Source organism: Diorhabda sublineata, chromosome X (assembly GCF_026230105.1).
Source record: "Diorhabda sublineata isolate icDioSubl1.1 chromosome X, icDioSubl1.1, whole genome shotgun sequence".
Classification (NCBI taxonomy): Eukaryota; Metazoa; Arthropoda; class Insecta; order Coleoptera; family Chrysomelidae; genus Diorhabda; species Diorhabda sublineata.
In genome coordinates, this window is record NC_079485.1 from 11,917,727 (window position 1) to 11,934,579 (window position 16,853).

At 30.4% G+C, this 16,853-nt stretch overlaps 1 protein-coding gene and 1 long non-coding RNA gene across 2 annotated transcripts in view; one reads left to right on the top strand and one right to left on the bottom strand.

Annotated features, from left to right (window-relative positions):
- The window catches only part of LOC130451397 (transcription factor Ken), a 60,697-nt gene extending 46,316 nt beyond the window's left edge, over positions 1–14,381 (bottom strand). The window contains exon 1 of the mRNA XM_056790386.1: positions 14,355–14,381. The gene's annotated coding sequence lies outside the window, so the exon portion shown is untranslated. The remainder of the gene's footprint in view (positions 1–14,354) is intronic.
- Positions 7,138–8,735, top strand: LOC130451399 (uncharacterized). Its single transcript, XR_008910719.1, has 2 exons — positions 7,138–7,236; positions 8,366–8,735. It is a non-coding gene; the product is annotated as an uncharacterized LOC130451399 (long non-coding RNA).
- Positions 14,382–16,853: the final 2,472 nt, after the last annotated feature.

The window sequence follows — 16,853 nt, forward strand, 5'->3', positions numbered from 1 at the left end:
CTATGTAAACAATGTTACAATTATTACAAGGTCCCCCATATATAATGTCACTTTCTTTATTTTCGGTGCTTTGAATCTAGATTATTAAAACATCATGAAAGTATGATATATCATGTAAATTGACTAGTGATTTTATTATGCCTTATACAAGATATAGATGGTAAAGATGGCTGTTTTATATTGGATGTTCAGGATTTGTTTCGTTTGTTGATAGATTCAATCTGTTTATTTTATTCATAATTTCTTCAGAATAATTATTTCGTCCTAGTGCAGTTGTTACATTATTTATAGCTGTGAGGCGCAGGATCTGATAGCTCTTTGAGCTAAACTAATAATATTTTTTGGGAGAATATCATGACAATCGCTTAAGTTTAAATATTTTAAAAATATTTTGACTCTATGTATTGTATATCAAGAAATACTTTTTTATAAGCAGTCGAAAATTCATGGTGGTCAATTGGTTTCTGTAGTAACCGAGTTTTGTATTACTTAAAATTATAAAATAACTTGACATATTTTGACGTTTAGTTGAAAACGTGAAATTTATTATAAAATGGATATTCAAAATGATGCATTAGATTGTGTTTATGGTACAACAACGCCCGTTTTAAAAAAATATTGTACGTAATACGTCCCGAAAGTGGTCTTTTACTTGACTCGCAGGCTTGCAATTTGCCCACTCGTCCAGTAAAATACCACTTTCGGGACTTGTTACGTAAACTACTATTACTAGATACACATGTCTCAAAAATGACATAACGGTTGCTCAGAAATATTATACAGTTTTAATGAGTTGTATCTTACTCGGTTCAAATAGTGACATCGTTGGTAAAGGCTCGTTTTGCTCGTTTATTTGGTTAATGGGAGAGGAGCTACCAGATACCTTGAGTTGATTTTAGGTTTGTATTATTATATTGAAACGATACCTTAGACAGAGGCAAGGATTGACTTTTTCACAGTTATTGAGATAAGGAACAATTTACTTCAAGCAATTTTATTATTGATGTCGACATCAATCGGGAAGAAGAAGGTTGGAATTGGAGTCAATGTATGAACCAAATAGCAGCGCCGGCTAGTGTTTGAGCTTACGAATTATTGGGTATTAGACGGCACTGAAAATATCCAACAAGATCGAAAAAGGTCAACAAATGATTCTGGCCTCCTTTCAAATGCAAGCCATTAGAGATATAGGATATCAACAAAAAGGTCGATCGGCATTACGTTTTCGGAGGAGATGTTCAATATTCATAGCGGTATTAGAGGAGTTGTTTCCTCCTAGAAGTAGGTAGGTCATATTTTCGAACTATTAAATTCGAAGCAAAATTAGTGATCATAGTAGAAACTATATAAAAAAATATATTGAACGCACCTCGCGCATCTATATCTACATAATTTTGTTCCATGTATTTGTATGTTTGCCAACTAGTTTATACATATTCTTAATATATTTCAGTCCCGACGATGAATACATAGGTATTCGAAAACTTGGATATATATTAGAAATAGTACACTTGTGTTGTTACATTTTGCCCTATGTCCACTACGAAATATAAATGTCTTAGACCTTTTGATATGTTTGTTTTTAAATCTTCTTGATTTTGGTTCCTTCTGTTTCAAAATTAGTTTTTTTGAATAATTTTTGAAAGATAGATACGTCAATTTATTATATATATATATATATATATATATATATATATATATATATATATATATATATATCCAAAAACAATAGACAACCTAACAAATATAAGGTAATCACTAACCAAGCAATTATAAGGTAATCACAAACTTTGTTCAATTTATCAATATAATTCCTTGGCAGGTATATTTTGAGTTTAAATCTGACGTGGAAATGATTTGATGCCCTCCAATGTTTTATATGAAAAGAAGAATGTCATCTTGATTTATTTATTTATTTATTATTATGCATAGTATACTTGGGTATAATTCTAAAAGATATTGATGACTGATTAGCTACTCTCTCATTGTTTTCCTTTTTCATCTCGATCATATCTTGTTAATATATATAACAAATAATATAATCAATTAACAAAATAAAACATGGAAATGTGAAACACTTATATTCAACATATATACAGGGACCATCCCACCAATTATCAAATTACTTCAGTAAACATAAAATTAAAAACAAACAAGTAACATTATATATGAGATCCCTTGTAATGTGATGCTGTTTACATAGGACAAACGTTATTTGGGAAGCCATTAAAGACAAAACTAAAAATTCGAGCAATAATATATATACATGTGTTACACTTAGAATGAATAATTTCTTCACAATGAGTTGGCCACTACATGAGCATATTTAGAACTTGTTCACGAATGCCGAATAATTGTTATTTATAGAAAATTTGTCTGCTTGTGATAAGCGGAACGCAATGTCTCAAATACTTAGACGTAAAAAATGTCACCAAGATTTTTAGGTAGAGCAACACGAAGACCAACTGGTCACCAATGCGTTCTACCTGATCAAGATAGATAAAACCGTTTTGCTACTACGCGTAAAATTGCTGACCAATGGTTTCAAGAGAAAGGTAGACGAATTACTTTGCCTTCAATATAAAGTCGTATTCAAGCCGTTGCTCGTTTTTTTTATATTTTCCACGTTTCCACTTTAAATACTAATCACTGACGACCTCGTTTGACCTTAGGCAGTAAACGATAGCATTCATATTTAGCTCCAAATTGCGTGTTGTTTAGTGGCGTATAACGCCCGTAGAAGGGTAGGGCAGATCCGTAAAGATCGACATGATAATCCTTGTCCACAAATCCTTGTAGAGACACGTCCACATTTTTCATGTAGAATTATAAAATTTATTTAAATCCCATCGAACATTTGGGTAAAGGGAGGAGAATGTCCAATTTGCACCACCAATCACAGACTCTGACAGAGCCGATCAAAGTTAAAGTAGCTTGAAACAATGTACTATAAACAGACTTTAACCATTTTCTTTTCTGATACATAGACAAGTGGAATGTATTGAGCTACGGAGTCCTCAAACAAATATCAAAATATTTTCTTGCAAATTTTATCATTTCATTCTTGATGTAAAGCTATCACATTACCATAAAATCGAAGTCATAAATTGTTCCTTCTTGATGTAAGCCTCTTATGTCAATGAGTATATTATTTCAATGTTCGATGATGTACGTGGGTAATTCTCATGAAATCTTGAAACTCCTATCCGAGCAGTTTTTAGAATAAACCTAACCGACTGTTTGGAGCTATGAATTGTCTATTGTAAATACAACAAACTTTCAAAATTTCTCTGAATTTAGGATCATAAATCATTAAATGCTTCTTTAATGTTCACTCAATAATTGTTTCATGAAAAATAATCATTCCCTCATAGAATTACCAACAGTCGATAACTAGGTATATTTTTGAAGACATTGGTAATACTCGCATTAGTTTTTGACAGTTGGTTAGGTTAGGTTAGTACGGTTACTTGTTCGGAATGGCGAATTGACTTCAAGTTTGTTAGAGTATTTCTTAGAACATTTCATTGTAATTTCTTAAAGATTACATTTTATTCAATCATTCCATCAATGTGAAGAAGCGAAGGCGAAGTTAAGTATGTTTTTAGAGATAGAAAGCGTAGCGAAAGCCAGCTGGTTACGAAAGGTTATATAAGGAAATTTTTTTAGGTTATGATTTGTTCTGTCATTCTCTTACTGTCATTTCCTCGTTTTGAATAAAACATAGGGGATGATGAACTATGAGGTACTGACATTGGATGACACAATGTAAAATTTGCACAAAAAATTTCTGACTGCAGTCGACTATAAAGTGATCCTAGCTACATTCTGCAATGTAAAGTATAAAGTGATCCATGGAAATATGCAACTAATTATTATGAAAGTGCATGAAAATAAAGCGCTACCAAGCTGCAACTTAACAAAGTTTCTGTCTACAATAACATGTGACGTCAATGTTTGACTCGAGCTTGTGAAGGATGTCAGCATAAAATTATATAGTATAATCCACCACAACCGAACCGAATCCAAGAGTGGATTTACGAAACTACGTCTTGTGAGAAAATGAAAACTGTACGTAAATCTGGTAAAAAGGATATTAAGGTACCAATTAGAGAACTAGTACAAAAATTAGTTTCTGCAGCAAGTCGCCACGATAGATCACAAAGTTCTCATTCATATCGAGTGAAAATTATTGTTCTAAATATAAAGTAGAGATACAAGAGTTCAATTTGGTGAGGCAAGAAAACAAATTACGCTTCATATAGGTGTTTTATATTTAAGTGAAAATGATACTGTTACACCACACACATTTTGCTCTTTATCTGAGAATAAGAGACACGACTCTATAGCTGTGTGGCCTCACTTGATACCAATTTTGAATGGATTAAGAGGCAAAATTCAAACATCGATATAAATCACATTCTGAGCGATAGCCCTGTAAATCAATACAAAAATAAATTCGTATTTCTCGGGACAACATTATTTTCATGGAACTATTCAGAACCAGTCCATGGCAAAGGTGCACCTGATGGAGTAGATGGTACATTAAAGAGAACTGCCGACAAAACTGTAGCCTAAGATGAAAAACATTGTAGACTCGAATTCACTGAAAAATAGTTCATTATCTAGATGTCCTTCGATTAAATTGTTTAAAGTTACTTCTACTGATATCTCAAAAATAGAAAACCTACTCAAGCAATCAGACACTATCACAGCATTCCGTGGAACTCACAAAAATACGTCAATTTACATTTACCGGTGATAAATTAGAGTTTAGAAGCCTTTCTTGCTATAAATATTTTGAAAAATGTGGTCATTTTCACTTTGGATACTGCTCATGTTCAAAATATACCCGATCTTCAGAAAAATGCAAAAGCGCTTCTTTTTGAAGAATTTGTCCATTGGTGACGACTCCCTCAACAATATAACCTAACCTACGATATAGGATCATATTCTTATCAAGTGGAATGACGAAATTTATATCGGAAAAATAACGTCTAGTTTCTGCAAATACTGATTTGGAGGGATCAAATCCTGGAGATGGCCTACACGCAAAGATGAGGAACTGTATTCATTTTGATACTTTATTATTTTAATTGAATCGTGATCAATACTACGACAAGAAAAAATATTGATATAAGTATTCTTTTCACCATGTTTAAAGTTTATTTTGAATAAGACTGAAGTTAAGTCGAGACGTCAATTTTTTATCAATTTTTCAAAAATTATTAAAAAAAACTAATTTTAAAACAGAAGAGACCTAAAATCAAGAACATTTATATATATATATATATATATATATATATATATATATATATATATATATATATATTATGTACCATCATATGACGTTCAATACTCGTAATAGAATTACGTTATAGCAGCAAACGAAAGTAGTCGTAGTGTAACACTTTCACTTTTGTCTGGACCCCCAGATACTCGAATTGACCGCTAAACTAAGATTACACGCATCGTTTGATACATTCTCTGTAATTATTATTTTATTGATCATCATTACTACTTATACAAATATCAATATTATGACAAGATCGTCGACGAAACAAGTAACAATAAAGCAATGTTATTTGCTTATTATTCTAATTTTATTAATACACTAAATTATATCTTCTCTTTAATGCAAAAATTTGAATATACACAAATATATCATCCAATATGTGACACAAAGACAGCTGTAGATTCATCATATCCAATTTGTGAATACCATTTTAAAATAAAATAATTATTGAGAAACAGAGATAAGCTATATTGTCATTAAAACATTTTACAATTTTATGGACAAAAGGTTATATTAGATAATATCAGATAACAATTTGGCTTAAAAATAGTAAATATAATACATGTTTTATCTTACTTCATACTAAATTGAATTATTCCAGTCTATTGAGTCTATGGTAAATTGTAGAATTCTGCCACAGAATAATAAGGTCCTTCAAGTAGAAATGCCTTTGTGAATCTTCGAAGCTTCTTTAATGTATTTGCCATTTTTAATTCTGAAGGTGGCTGATTGAATAATCTTTTGACACTGAAGATGATGGAATTTTTTACCAGATCAGAAAAGGGTATAGTTAAGTAAATGTTGAATAAAACACTATTACTTATCTTTATAATTCGTTACCGGGTCTGTTTTGATATTGGCTACTTCAGACAAAGCAATATGCATTAGTAAACTGAATTATCTGTTTTGATAGACAAATTTGTTGACACGGTGACTTACCGACTCAAATTATTTAAGTATATTTAATATTAGTGCACAAATACTCAAAACTATTCGAGGATTCCATGGAATCTAGACGTTAGAAGTTTTTCAGTCAAGCTGTTTATTCTATTAATTTCACAATTTTTTCTATGCGTTGTTGTATTAGTTCTGTAAGCTGAAAGTAGGACAAACAAACAGTAGAATGTGCCAACTTCTATTTTCTATCACAGTATATATTTGAATTAAGTTTGATGAAACTGTCAAGTTTTTTTAATTTAATTCATTGTACTCCGTAAGCACTTTTGAACATTTTGAAAGATATAGAGAATGGAAAAAATCGTACTTTTTTACCAGCATATATGATTGATCTTTACTCATATGTAAACTAGGAGAGATGGTTAATAAGTATTCTAATAAAACACAGATTTTTGGATAAAAAATTATTTTCTTTTTCCAAGTCTCTTTGGAGCTGTATAAACTTCGTCCAACGTTTGTCCAGTTTGTGCTTCAAAAGATAAGATTTTCCGAGGTTATTAAAATACGTCAATTCTTTTCTGTCGAAACATTTTTTCAGTTTTGTAAACAATAAATAGTTACTAGGCCTTAAATCCGGATAATAGGACGGATGAAAAAGCAATCCGTAGCCCAATTTCTTGTTCAACTGCTTTTTTCATTCCGTCATCAATTCAATAAGTAAGTTGATATAATATTCATTAGTTATTGTTTTGCTTTATTTTAAGGTGATCAATGAGGATTACACCACGCAAAAAACAGTCACCTTGATTTTATTGGCAGAGAAATCCACCTTGGTCTTGACACCAAGAAACCCACTGTTTTGACTGTGGTTCCATTGCTGGTGTATTTTGTAGTAGATCCACGATTTTCCACGGCTACAAAATAGTGTAAACACTTGTCCTAATTGCGGGTGTAGAACGTCCAACCATCCCTTTCCCGTCCAACCACATTTCTAACAATGAAATTGAAGGTGCAGTACACAACATTCACTTATTTTCGTCGAGGTAGGTAGATAACAGATCCCTTTGAACAGGAATAGTGTTACATTTCAGATTATGAAGCAGGGAATTTAAAAAAGTCATAGTTTTAATAACCAGCCCTCGTTATTCCAGACTATTCAAATTATTATATCGATTGATTAAAAACATTTTATTCATATCAGTAATGTACTATTTACGGTCTTTTTTAATCGACATGTAAACGTAATAGGCACAATAATAATAAGGATAGTGATAATAAAAATGCCCATGAAACATTAATCTATCAACGATGACAAGAACAAAAGAAAATATTATTAAAATAACAACAACGCTAAATAGAAAGGCAGCAGATTATAAGTTGGCTTCAAATCAACAACTACATGGCCGGGGGATAACAGAAAGACTAGAAATGTACACAGTAATAAAACGGACATATAATACGAAAATATTTAAAAATTATAAAGTTAAATGATATCAAAATATTTTGATAAAGACTTAAAGAAAAGTCGAAACATCAAAATTTATCTTTCTTTTAAAAACTATCAAAAAAACTAATATTTATTCATATATATATATATATATATATATATATATATATATATATATATATATATATATATATATATATATATATGTACGTGTATATAATTTTTAAAATTTAACTATATTTCGGCTCCCACTTTGAAGCTATTATGAATAAGGGGTGGGAGTAGGGTGGTTATTCGTTCATTGGCAAAAAGTCAATTTTGTCTCTTATAAAAAATATCAAACGAATACAATAATTGTTAAATTGTCATTTAAAGATAATGTTCTACTACATATATAGCCTATAATATTCAACATGTAACACCACTGCAACACTGCAAAATTTTCTTCTTTAGTTATTTATTATTATTTTTTAGCATACTGTAATGTACTATTTATCCACAACAAATTAACACAAAACCTATCGATAAGTAACAACAATTTTTACAATATTTGTGATCCATCTGTATATATTATTTGCTACGAAAATGTAATGATGTAAATCTCATAAATAAGAAATGGTGTAATATGCGCGCGTTGTATTAAGTAATTGATCGTTTTGTGTTAGTTCGAGTGTCCTCGAGACTGATTTTACCTGTTTCAAACTTTCAAGGTCTGTGCTTTGTAGGGAAGTGAAAGTGGTCTTGCTTGAACTGACACAGCAACAGAGACGATGCCATGCCCAATGTGATACCATGCCAGCAATCACATCGTATCTTAACCCATACCCTCTTCGCAATAAAATATAAACCCTATAACCTGTCTTATTATAAAATCTTCGTCTCCTTTAAGGTACACGTATTTTCGTTTCTAAATGGACTACAAACTTTTTTTATAAGCAACATGATTCAATAGTCTAAATTTTTACGTACTGGTTAAATAATTGTTTAGTACTTACTTTGCTAAATACCAACAAATTTATTAAACAAATACTAAATCCATTACTTTATTGTTACACTTGAAATGTTCAATTTAAGTAAAATGAATGTACCTTGAAAGTATTTCACCTCCTCGCCTTACCTGGGGAACACCAAAAATAAAAAGCGAGCAATTTGAGTTGCGTAAGGAAAGGTTACAAAATGGAAGGTAACATAAAACATGTATATTTCTAACGTTCAAACTTATACAATGTGTCTATTTAAATTTTCAGCATATAGGAAATTTTTTAATTATCAATATTACGAAAAGACATTTATCTTCATAAAAAGTTCTGTAATATCTAAAAACCAGCAGATATTTAAATGTTTTAGTCGTATACGAGGTACTATAAAAAAATCAAATTGCAGGGAAACAAGTTTTTTTAAATTTGGTGCAATCATAACTGAGAAAATTAATTTTTAAGATGTAAGATTTTGATAATTGATATTTAGAATGTATTTTTCAATGTACTTTACAATTAAATTAAATGTTCAAAATGATCAAACATTTTGTATGACCTTAGGGGTTATTTTGTTAATTTCTTTCGTTATCCTTACTTTCAAATCAGCAATATTGTCTAGTCTATTGATATATACTTTAGAAATAATCAGGTATTCTTGGATCTGTTCCGTTAAACTAAATACTAAAATATTAGTCAAAAAGCTAAATAAACAAATGATATGAATCTAGTAGGCTGCTGTCATTTAGGTATTTAAAGTTACCAAAAGGAGTCAGTATTATATTTGTGCGCGTATCAAATTCAATTATGCCTCATTTGTCCGAAACTCAAAGAATAGACATTTTAATTATGATTGGTTGTGGTAATAAAACCAAGAACCAAGAACTCAAAAGGAGGTTTATGAAATGTTTAATAATAAATACGCTAGTCAACACGTTTCGCAGACAGAAAAGAAATTTCGTGAAACTGGACGTGTAAAAAATATTGAAAAACCAGGTAAACCAGGTAGAAATGTTTAATTTACTGATGAGGATAAGTTCGATGTACTTCTAGAGATTGGGGGAAATCCGCATAAGACAACTCGAGAACTTGCCGACAATGATGTAAGTAAATCATCTATTTTGAGAGTTTTGCATAAAAAAAAACATCCTTACGAAGTTCAGTTGGTTCAGGAGTTAAATGAAGATGATCCTGATAGAAGGCAAAAATTCTGTGAATTGATGATGGACAGAATGAAAGCAGATTTACAGTTTTTCCTGATATTAATCATCCATATGAGATAGACCTATCCATTTACTACCAACATGCCAGAACTCCACCGTATTTTGCATATACAGAAATTATTTAAACGAGGTTATTCCCCATAGGTGAATTGGAAGATGTGAAACGATCGAATGGTCGGCTATATTTCCCGATTTGACTCCTCTCGATTACTTCTTATGGGATTATTTAAAATCTAAACTATATTTTGATAGACCGGACAATAATTAACAAAGTAACCCCTGAGGTCATACAAAATGTTATACGAGAATTCCAAAATCGCCGCGGTTATTGTCAGGAAGTGAATTGTTGTCATTCTGAACATTTAATTTAATTTTAAAGTACATTGAAAAATACATTCTAAACATTATGCGACATTATTTTATTCATTCTACGTAAAGTTTTGTTATAGAGACATTATCAAAATTTTACATCTTAAAAATTAATTTTTCCAGTTATGATTGCACCAAATTTAAAAAAAACTTCATATTACTGAACAGAGAAATGAAATTCCTTTCCAACAAGATTTCACACGACCTCCTTTCTTATTTTAAATTTTCGAGAAGGGCTTATAATTCGAAGGAGGTCCTGGAAGGGGATAATATTTTCATATTTTAAATTGTCAATTCAAGAATAAAAATCGATCTGTTTTAGGTTTTTTCACATAGTACATAATAACGCTAAAATTGAATTGATTCCATACATATGGACCGCATTGTATATTTAACGATTAATGTCAGATTTGTAAATTTAATCCATAATTTTAAATAAATTTTTGTTTTTATTAGTATATTCGTAGGGTAGAAGATGAAAGTGAATCAAAATAATATGCTGAACGAATCATATTGGAATGTTATTTTCAGATTTTGATTCCTACAAATGAAGTGAAATTGATTGAGTAAATAATAGAATATTTGAAAATTTGTATCCTGTCAGAAAAATAGGAAAAGTCAAAATAGACTCATTGATCATTTACGATGTTTAACTTGATCATAGAATTGCTTTAAGCAAAAAATTGCGAATAGCAGGCAACCAATTAATTGCATATGCCGACGATTCGAAATTCGATTACATCGTCAAAAAGTGAGAAAGGAATAGGAGAGGGAAAGTTTGAAGGAGTTCAAAAATTTGAAGTACATAGGTATAGAAAAAAACAAAAAGAGGTTTAGAGTCAAGCAGTTGGGACACCTATGTAGAAAAATAAAAGTATATGAAAGTTGCATTCTGTAAGCTTCAACAGACGTGAATTTTCACGTACAAAATACAATACAGAAAATGCAAATATTGGAAATATCACTTGGAAGTTTAAAGCGTAATGTGTTGACGCGTTAGATAGAGTTTTGAACCTATTAATAAAATGGAAAATGCATGTCATAACAAAAGTAGAGGAGATAATCGCAGGAATTCAAAGAATTATTGTAAGGAGGAAAAAAGTTATAGATGGAAGGATATTCAGAATAAGGTTATTTGGATTAGGCAATTGATTAGACGATACCTATATCGAGTTACACAAGGAAAGGATTTTAGCCAAAAAGAAAATCATACAAAATATACACACAATCTCAAAAGTCTTATGTTTTATTTTTCTGTATCCTTTTCGCGTTTCAAAAACTTCTTTGACCTCAGGCCCGGTACGAAATTTTAAATTTTTTTTCGACTCACCTTATAAAAAAAAACATTTATTTACAGTACATTTTTCAATAAAAATTGTAATTCAAGTTATTTGTTTGTTTATTCCATTTCCAAAAACGGCATAATAGTCATATAACAAAATCATAAGTGATTAAAGAAAATCCATTATCTTCATTTGAAACTTGAAGTGAATAAAGCAAATTTTGTGTTATGTATTTTGACCTTAGTGAGAAGGAGGATGATACTGTTTTACATCACATAGTAAGTAGATTTAATGCTGTAAACTTTATTCTGAAATTAGGTACAGCATCCAATCTGTCCATATACATATTTTTTAAGTAACTTATAGCTGAGAACGCAGTTTCACACATATAAGTGGTGACAAAAGGCATTAAAAATTGTATCGCTTCTTCGCTTACGATTGTATCTATTTTCTGGCAGTGCAACCAAAAATTAATTAGTGGTACAGTTTCATACGCTTCTCTAAGATCGGTGTCGCATGAAATTTCATTTAAATTATCAAATTCTTGTTAACTAAGATCAAGCATTTCTTCTTTTTCAATATTCACAAAAAAGGATCTTTAATGCACATATTATTTCAAGGAATATCCGAAAAGTAATATTTAAAACGATTTATTAGCTCCGAAAGATGTTCTCGAAGTGAAACTGACAGTGTTTCAAGATGTATTTTTTTTTCATCGTGGTTAGAACAGGTTTTACTAAAGTATGTAAATTTTCAAAAGATTTTAAATTTCGTTTTTTCACAGTCATTTTTTTAATTATCGCAGCCTTGCAAATTTAAATTCACTTCATTGAATGTAGCAAACATTTGTTAATGATCGCTCCCATTTCCTCGCATAATTCGATGAAAAATCTGCCATTTAATGGACAAGACTTCATTTAGTTTAGAAACTTGACACATTCTTCCAAAGTCATGCTTAAATTTAAAGGCTTGTTATCAATATCGTGACGACTAACAAAATCATTAGTAGACTTAGAAATTTTATCATCATCGTCAATTTTTGCCACGATCCAGCTACATTTTTCTGGGACCCGGTGCCGGGTCGCGTTCCACACTTTGAGAAAAGCTGCTTTATCACTTCGAAGGTTTCGTTACGTTGAAATAAAGGGGAATTAATACTTTTAAAAAATGTATATATAAATAAACATAATATATATATATATACCTATATATATATATATATATATATATATAAACATAATTTTTTTTCAATGTAATTTTAGTAATAATTTAAAACACAAAACTATCATATCTTACTTTGAGTATCATTGAAAGCAAGACCTATCAGTTTGATTTCTATTTAAAACCATCTACAAGGGAGGAAGATATATTATGATCCGTATCATTTTGGAAACAAACGGAAATTTGACTTATTAATTTCTCAAAAAATGTTTTTTCTCCATAAATGTTAATGCGTGAAAATGGATATGTATATAAAAAATATCTAATTCACTTTTATTTCATCTTTTTTTAACACTTTACTCCTATTCTTATCTATTTTTAAAGAAAAATTACGATAATAATTCCATGAAATAAGAATTATAATGTTTTTACTATTGGACTACTAAACTGATCGTTATTTGGTCGATAACTTGCAAGAAGGTTTAATTTCATTGTGTTTGGAATTCTTCGAATAATTTTCGATGAGAAAGATTTTGCTAATCTTAATAGTCTTAGATCAAGTCCTCTAATGAAGTGTAATGTAATGCCAGTAAGAGCCAGCCCATGGTTCTGATATGGGAGATGTTCACGCATATAGAATTTAATTACAAAACATCTTTTTCTTGAATAAATCTAGGCATAGTGATTTTTGATTCTTGAATTCTTTTTCGGGATACTAATTTTTCTTTCAGAGGAATTGAACTGTATTTTCAACTCAACTCATTTCATATTTTCCATCACGTTCAATAAATAATTATAATGTAGTCTAGCTGACATCTAGCGGCATCCCATGTATTTACCCATATAGAGTGTTTCTTATGAAATTAAAAGCTAGTCGTTCTGCAATACTATAAAATTGCGTCACGAGTTCTCCTACCGTTCATGTTTTTGGTTGGACGTGATTTTTAATGCAGTATGCTTCACGAATAAGCGAATAATAAACTAAACACTTCTTACTATAATTACAGCAATATTTTGTAATAACACGTTGCCAAACTTTGAGCCATCAATGTTACTGCTTGAAGGAATACTTAACCTTGAAATATACATCATTATCTCGTGAACTCCTTCTAGTACAAAGTCGTCAAACTCAAACTAGTAATTTAATTCATATAAATATAAAAGCGACATCCCGCTGAATTCATTTAAACTGGATAAGAATGGGTAATGAATCATTTTTGGAATTAAATGTTTAATAATTTGCAACTGACGGTCAATTCCTTACATAATTGTTTTTTAACAAAATCTTGAAAAAAAAATATTGATTGCTGTTTTCGAATAATACAAGATAGATAAAGTATTTGAAACTAATATCATTAAATACCTACATTAAATATTTTGAGAGTAAAAAAAATAGAGCAATCAACTTCTTTTACCTCTAAAAACCTTTAAAAGTTACATTCCCGTTAATAATAAAAAAATACTTAATATATCATCTGCAGTTTCTAAATATTACTTATTCATTAAATAAGTAGTTTTTACTATAAGCAACCTCTTATATGAAAGGTGTTGTGTAACAATGTGTATCGTGATTCATAACTATAATACCTAAAAATTTATTTATAGATCAGCATATATTACTACAATGAATAAAAAAATAATTATTTAATAGTTAGAAAATGTTATAGAGTGGTAGTAGTGTAGTTTAGAAAATATTGGATTTACCTGTATGAAAAAATCCACACACATGAAATGATCTAACTATTGTAATAAACAACCTCGGGAATAAAGGCTTCAATAAAATGAAAACTGAACTACTGACATAAGAGCTATACCTGACATCGACATAAAATAATAAAAGGTAACAAATCACCTGTATGCTCCAAGATCGCCCAGTAGTCAGATATTGGAATGGAATATAAAAACTCAATAAAGCAGGTATATATATATATATATATATATATATATATATATATATATATATATATATATATATATATATATATATATATATATATTATAATATGGGGTAATAATAAATATGGGACAATAATCCCAGTTATTTTCCTTTTTCTGACTCAGCTATAAATGTAGTCTCTTAAGTAGGCAGATGTCTTCTTTGACTTTTGGAGTTGTGAGTGTGAAGAGAGTTCTAAATGACTGTGAGAGCGGAGTAACAGTCCGCAGAAGTACTATCCATTAGCCCATTACTGTTATCTTCATCATCTTACTGTTGGAAGGGACTGGCACCATCTCTTGATATTGATGCGATGAGAACACACATTCTTCCTCCGGACATTATTGTTGTTTTTTGTTCCTTTTCGCATATCTGAGTTTCCTCTATGAGCAAGATATCGTGTTAAAACTGTGGCCTCTTTACTATTCTATAATCAAACATGTGCATAATTAGAATTAGCTTCTAGAAGTTCAACCTCTTCAGCAGTGTTTCATATTTGTATTGCCTCCCTTATTTTTTCAAGGATACTGGACCAGATGTAGATAGCCAAGTAGAAACTGAAGAGTCATTTGCAGATCTTCGAGTTTATTACAGAACATAAAAGTGACCTGATTGAATGGAGAGATTCAGACAGAACTTACTACCATTTCCTGATATTCATTTTCTTTGACTATTCCTCTCGGTTTATAGAGTGTTGTATATCTTTTTGTAACAACATTTAGTGTTAAATAAGTTTTTAGCTCATCAAACATGAACGAGGAACATAGATCACTATGTAAATACAGAGGAGTACCGAAGACAAAAAAACAAATGTTTTAGAGAGGAAATCACTGATGATGAGGAAATATCAGGACAGGCAAAAGCTTAGCATATTCGTCTACCACAATTGGCATATACTTGTTGTGATTTTCAGAACATAACGGTTATTTAAAATCGACATTAATTCTCTCTAATTTAGTGGTAACTTTAATTAAAGTTCCATTGTTCCAATGAAATCTAGGCTTTACTTCAGCAAATATGGGGCAATCGGATAAAATTCTTTTTATATATTCTAACGTGTAAGGGAAATTTTTCCAGCGAACCCAGTGATACATTCTTGTTATACCAGTCTCATGTAGGTTGTTTAGATTTTTTTTTAATGGTAGAAGGCGCAACGGCAGCAGATATTCATTAGAAAGCATCTGCAACAATATTTTCATAGGTCATATTTGTAACACGAAATCCCAAGTCGCCATCGCAGTATTTTTTTTTTTCATTTTATATTTGTGAATTATTTCTATTGTCAAACATAAATGCGACTGATCTTTGATCCATTATATTCATATAAATATCAGAAAATGTCTCCATTTTCTAAAAGCCTCTACTATCGCATATGCTTCCTTTTCTACAGAAGAATGGCGTTGCTTAGATTTTGTTAAAGTTTTCGAAAATAAAACGACAGATCTTCCAGACCGAGACAGTTGAGCAGCAATTGCGTATTTGGATGCATCAATTTCTACTGTAAAAGTGGCTTAATCATCAATAGACGTTAAAACACCACCGATTGTATGTTCACTAGCTAATAGAAAGTGTTTCAATTGGGTGAGAGGGTGGATCGTATCAGAAAATTTGACTTTAAATTTTGAATAATGTGCAAACATTCCAATACGTTTTAGAGAAGCAGTATAAGTAGGAAGAGGTAATTGTTGAAGTGATTTTAATAAAAAAAGCATCTGGTTTTATTGTTTTTTTTTTCATGGTGATGCCAAGGATATTTCTGTAGACATCCCAAATTTACACTTTTCTTCGTTCAGTGTTAGATTATACTTTCTCGCAGTATCCAAAAATATCTGTAAATTAATGTCATGTTGCTCTTTAGTTTTTTAACAGATAGTGACGTCATCTAAAAATGTAAAAGTGCCTTCCAAAGCTTCTTGTTTTATAGTAGAATTATTATTTCGTTGAAAACAAGCAGCCTCATTGGTGACGCCAGAAGGAATCCTGGTGAATTGCAACCAATTTCCGCATGCTTCAAAAGCTGTGTAAATTCGCTCTTCTTTTATTTTGTATTTTATTGTGCTGATATATTCATATTGGGAAATTTGTAGCACCATATCTTCAATACGGGGTAAGAGATACGCATCCAATAATGTAAATTTGTTAATTGTCAATTAATAGTCTACAACCATTCTCTTTTCATGATTTTCGTTATTTGTTACTACAACTTGAGTTCTCCACGGAAAATTACTAGGTAATAATGTATTCTACTAGCATTCTTTGTATTTATG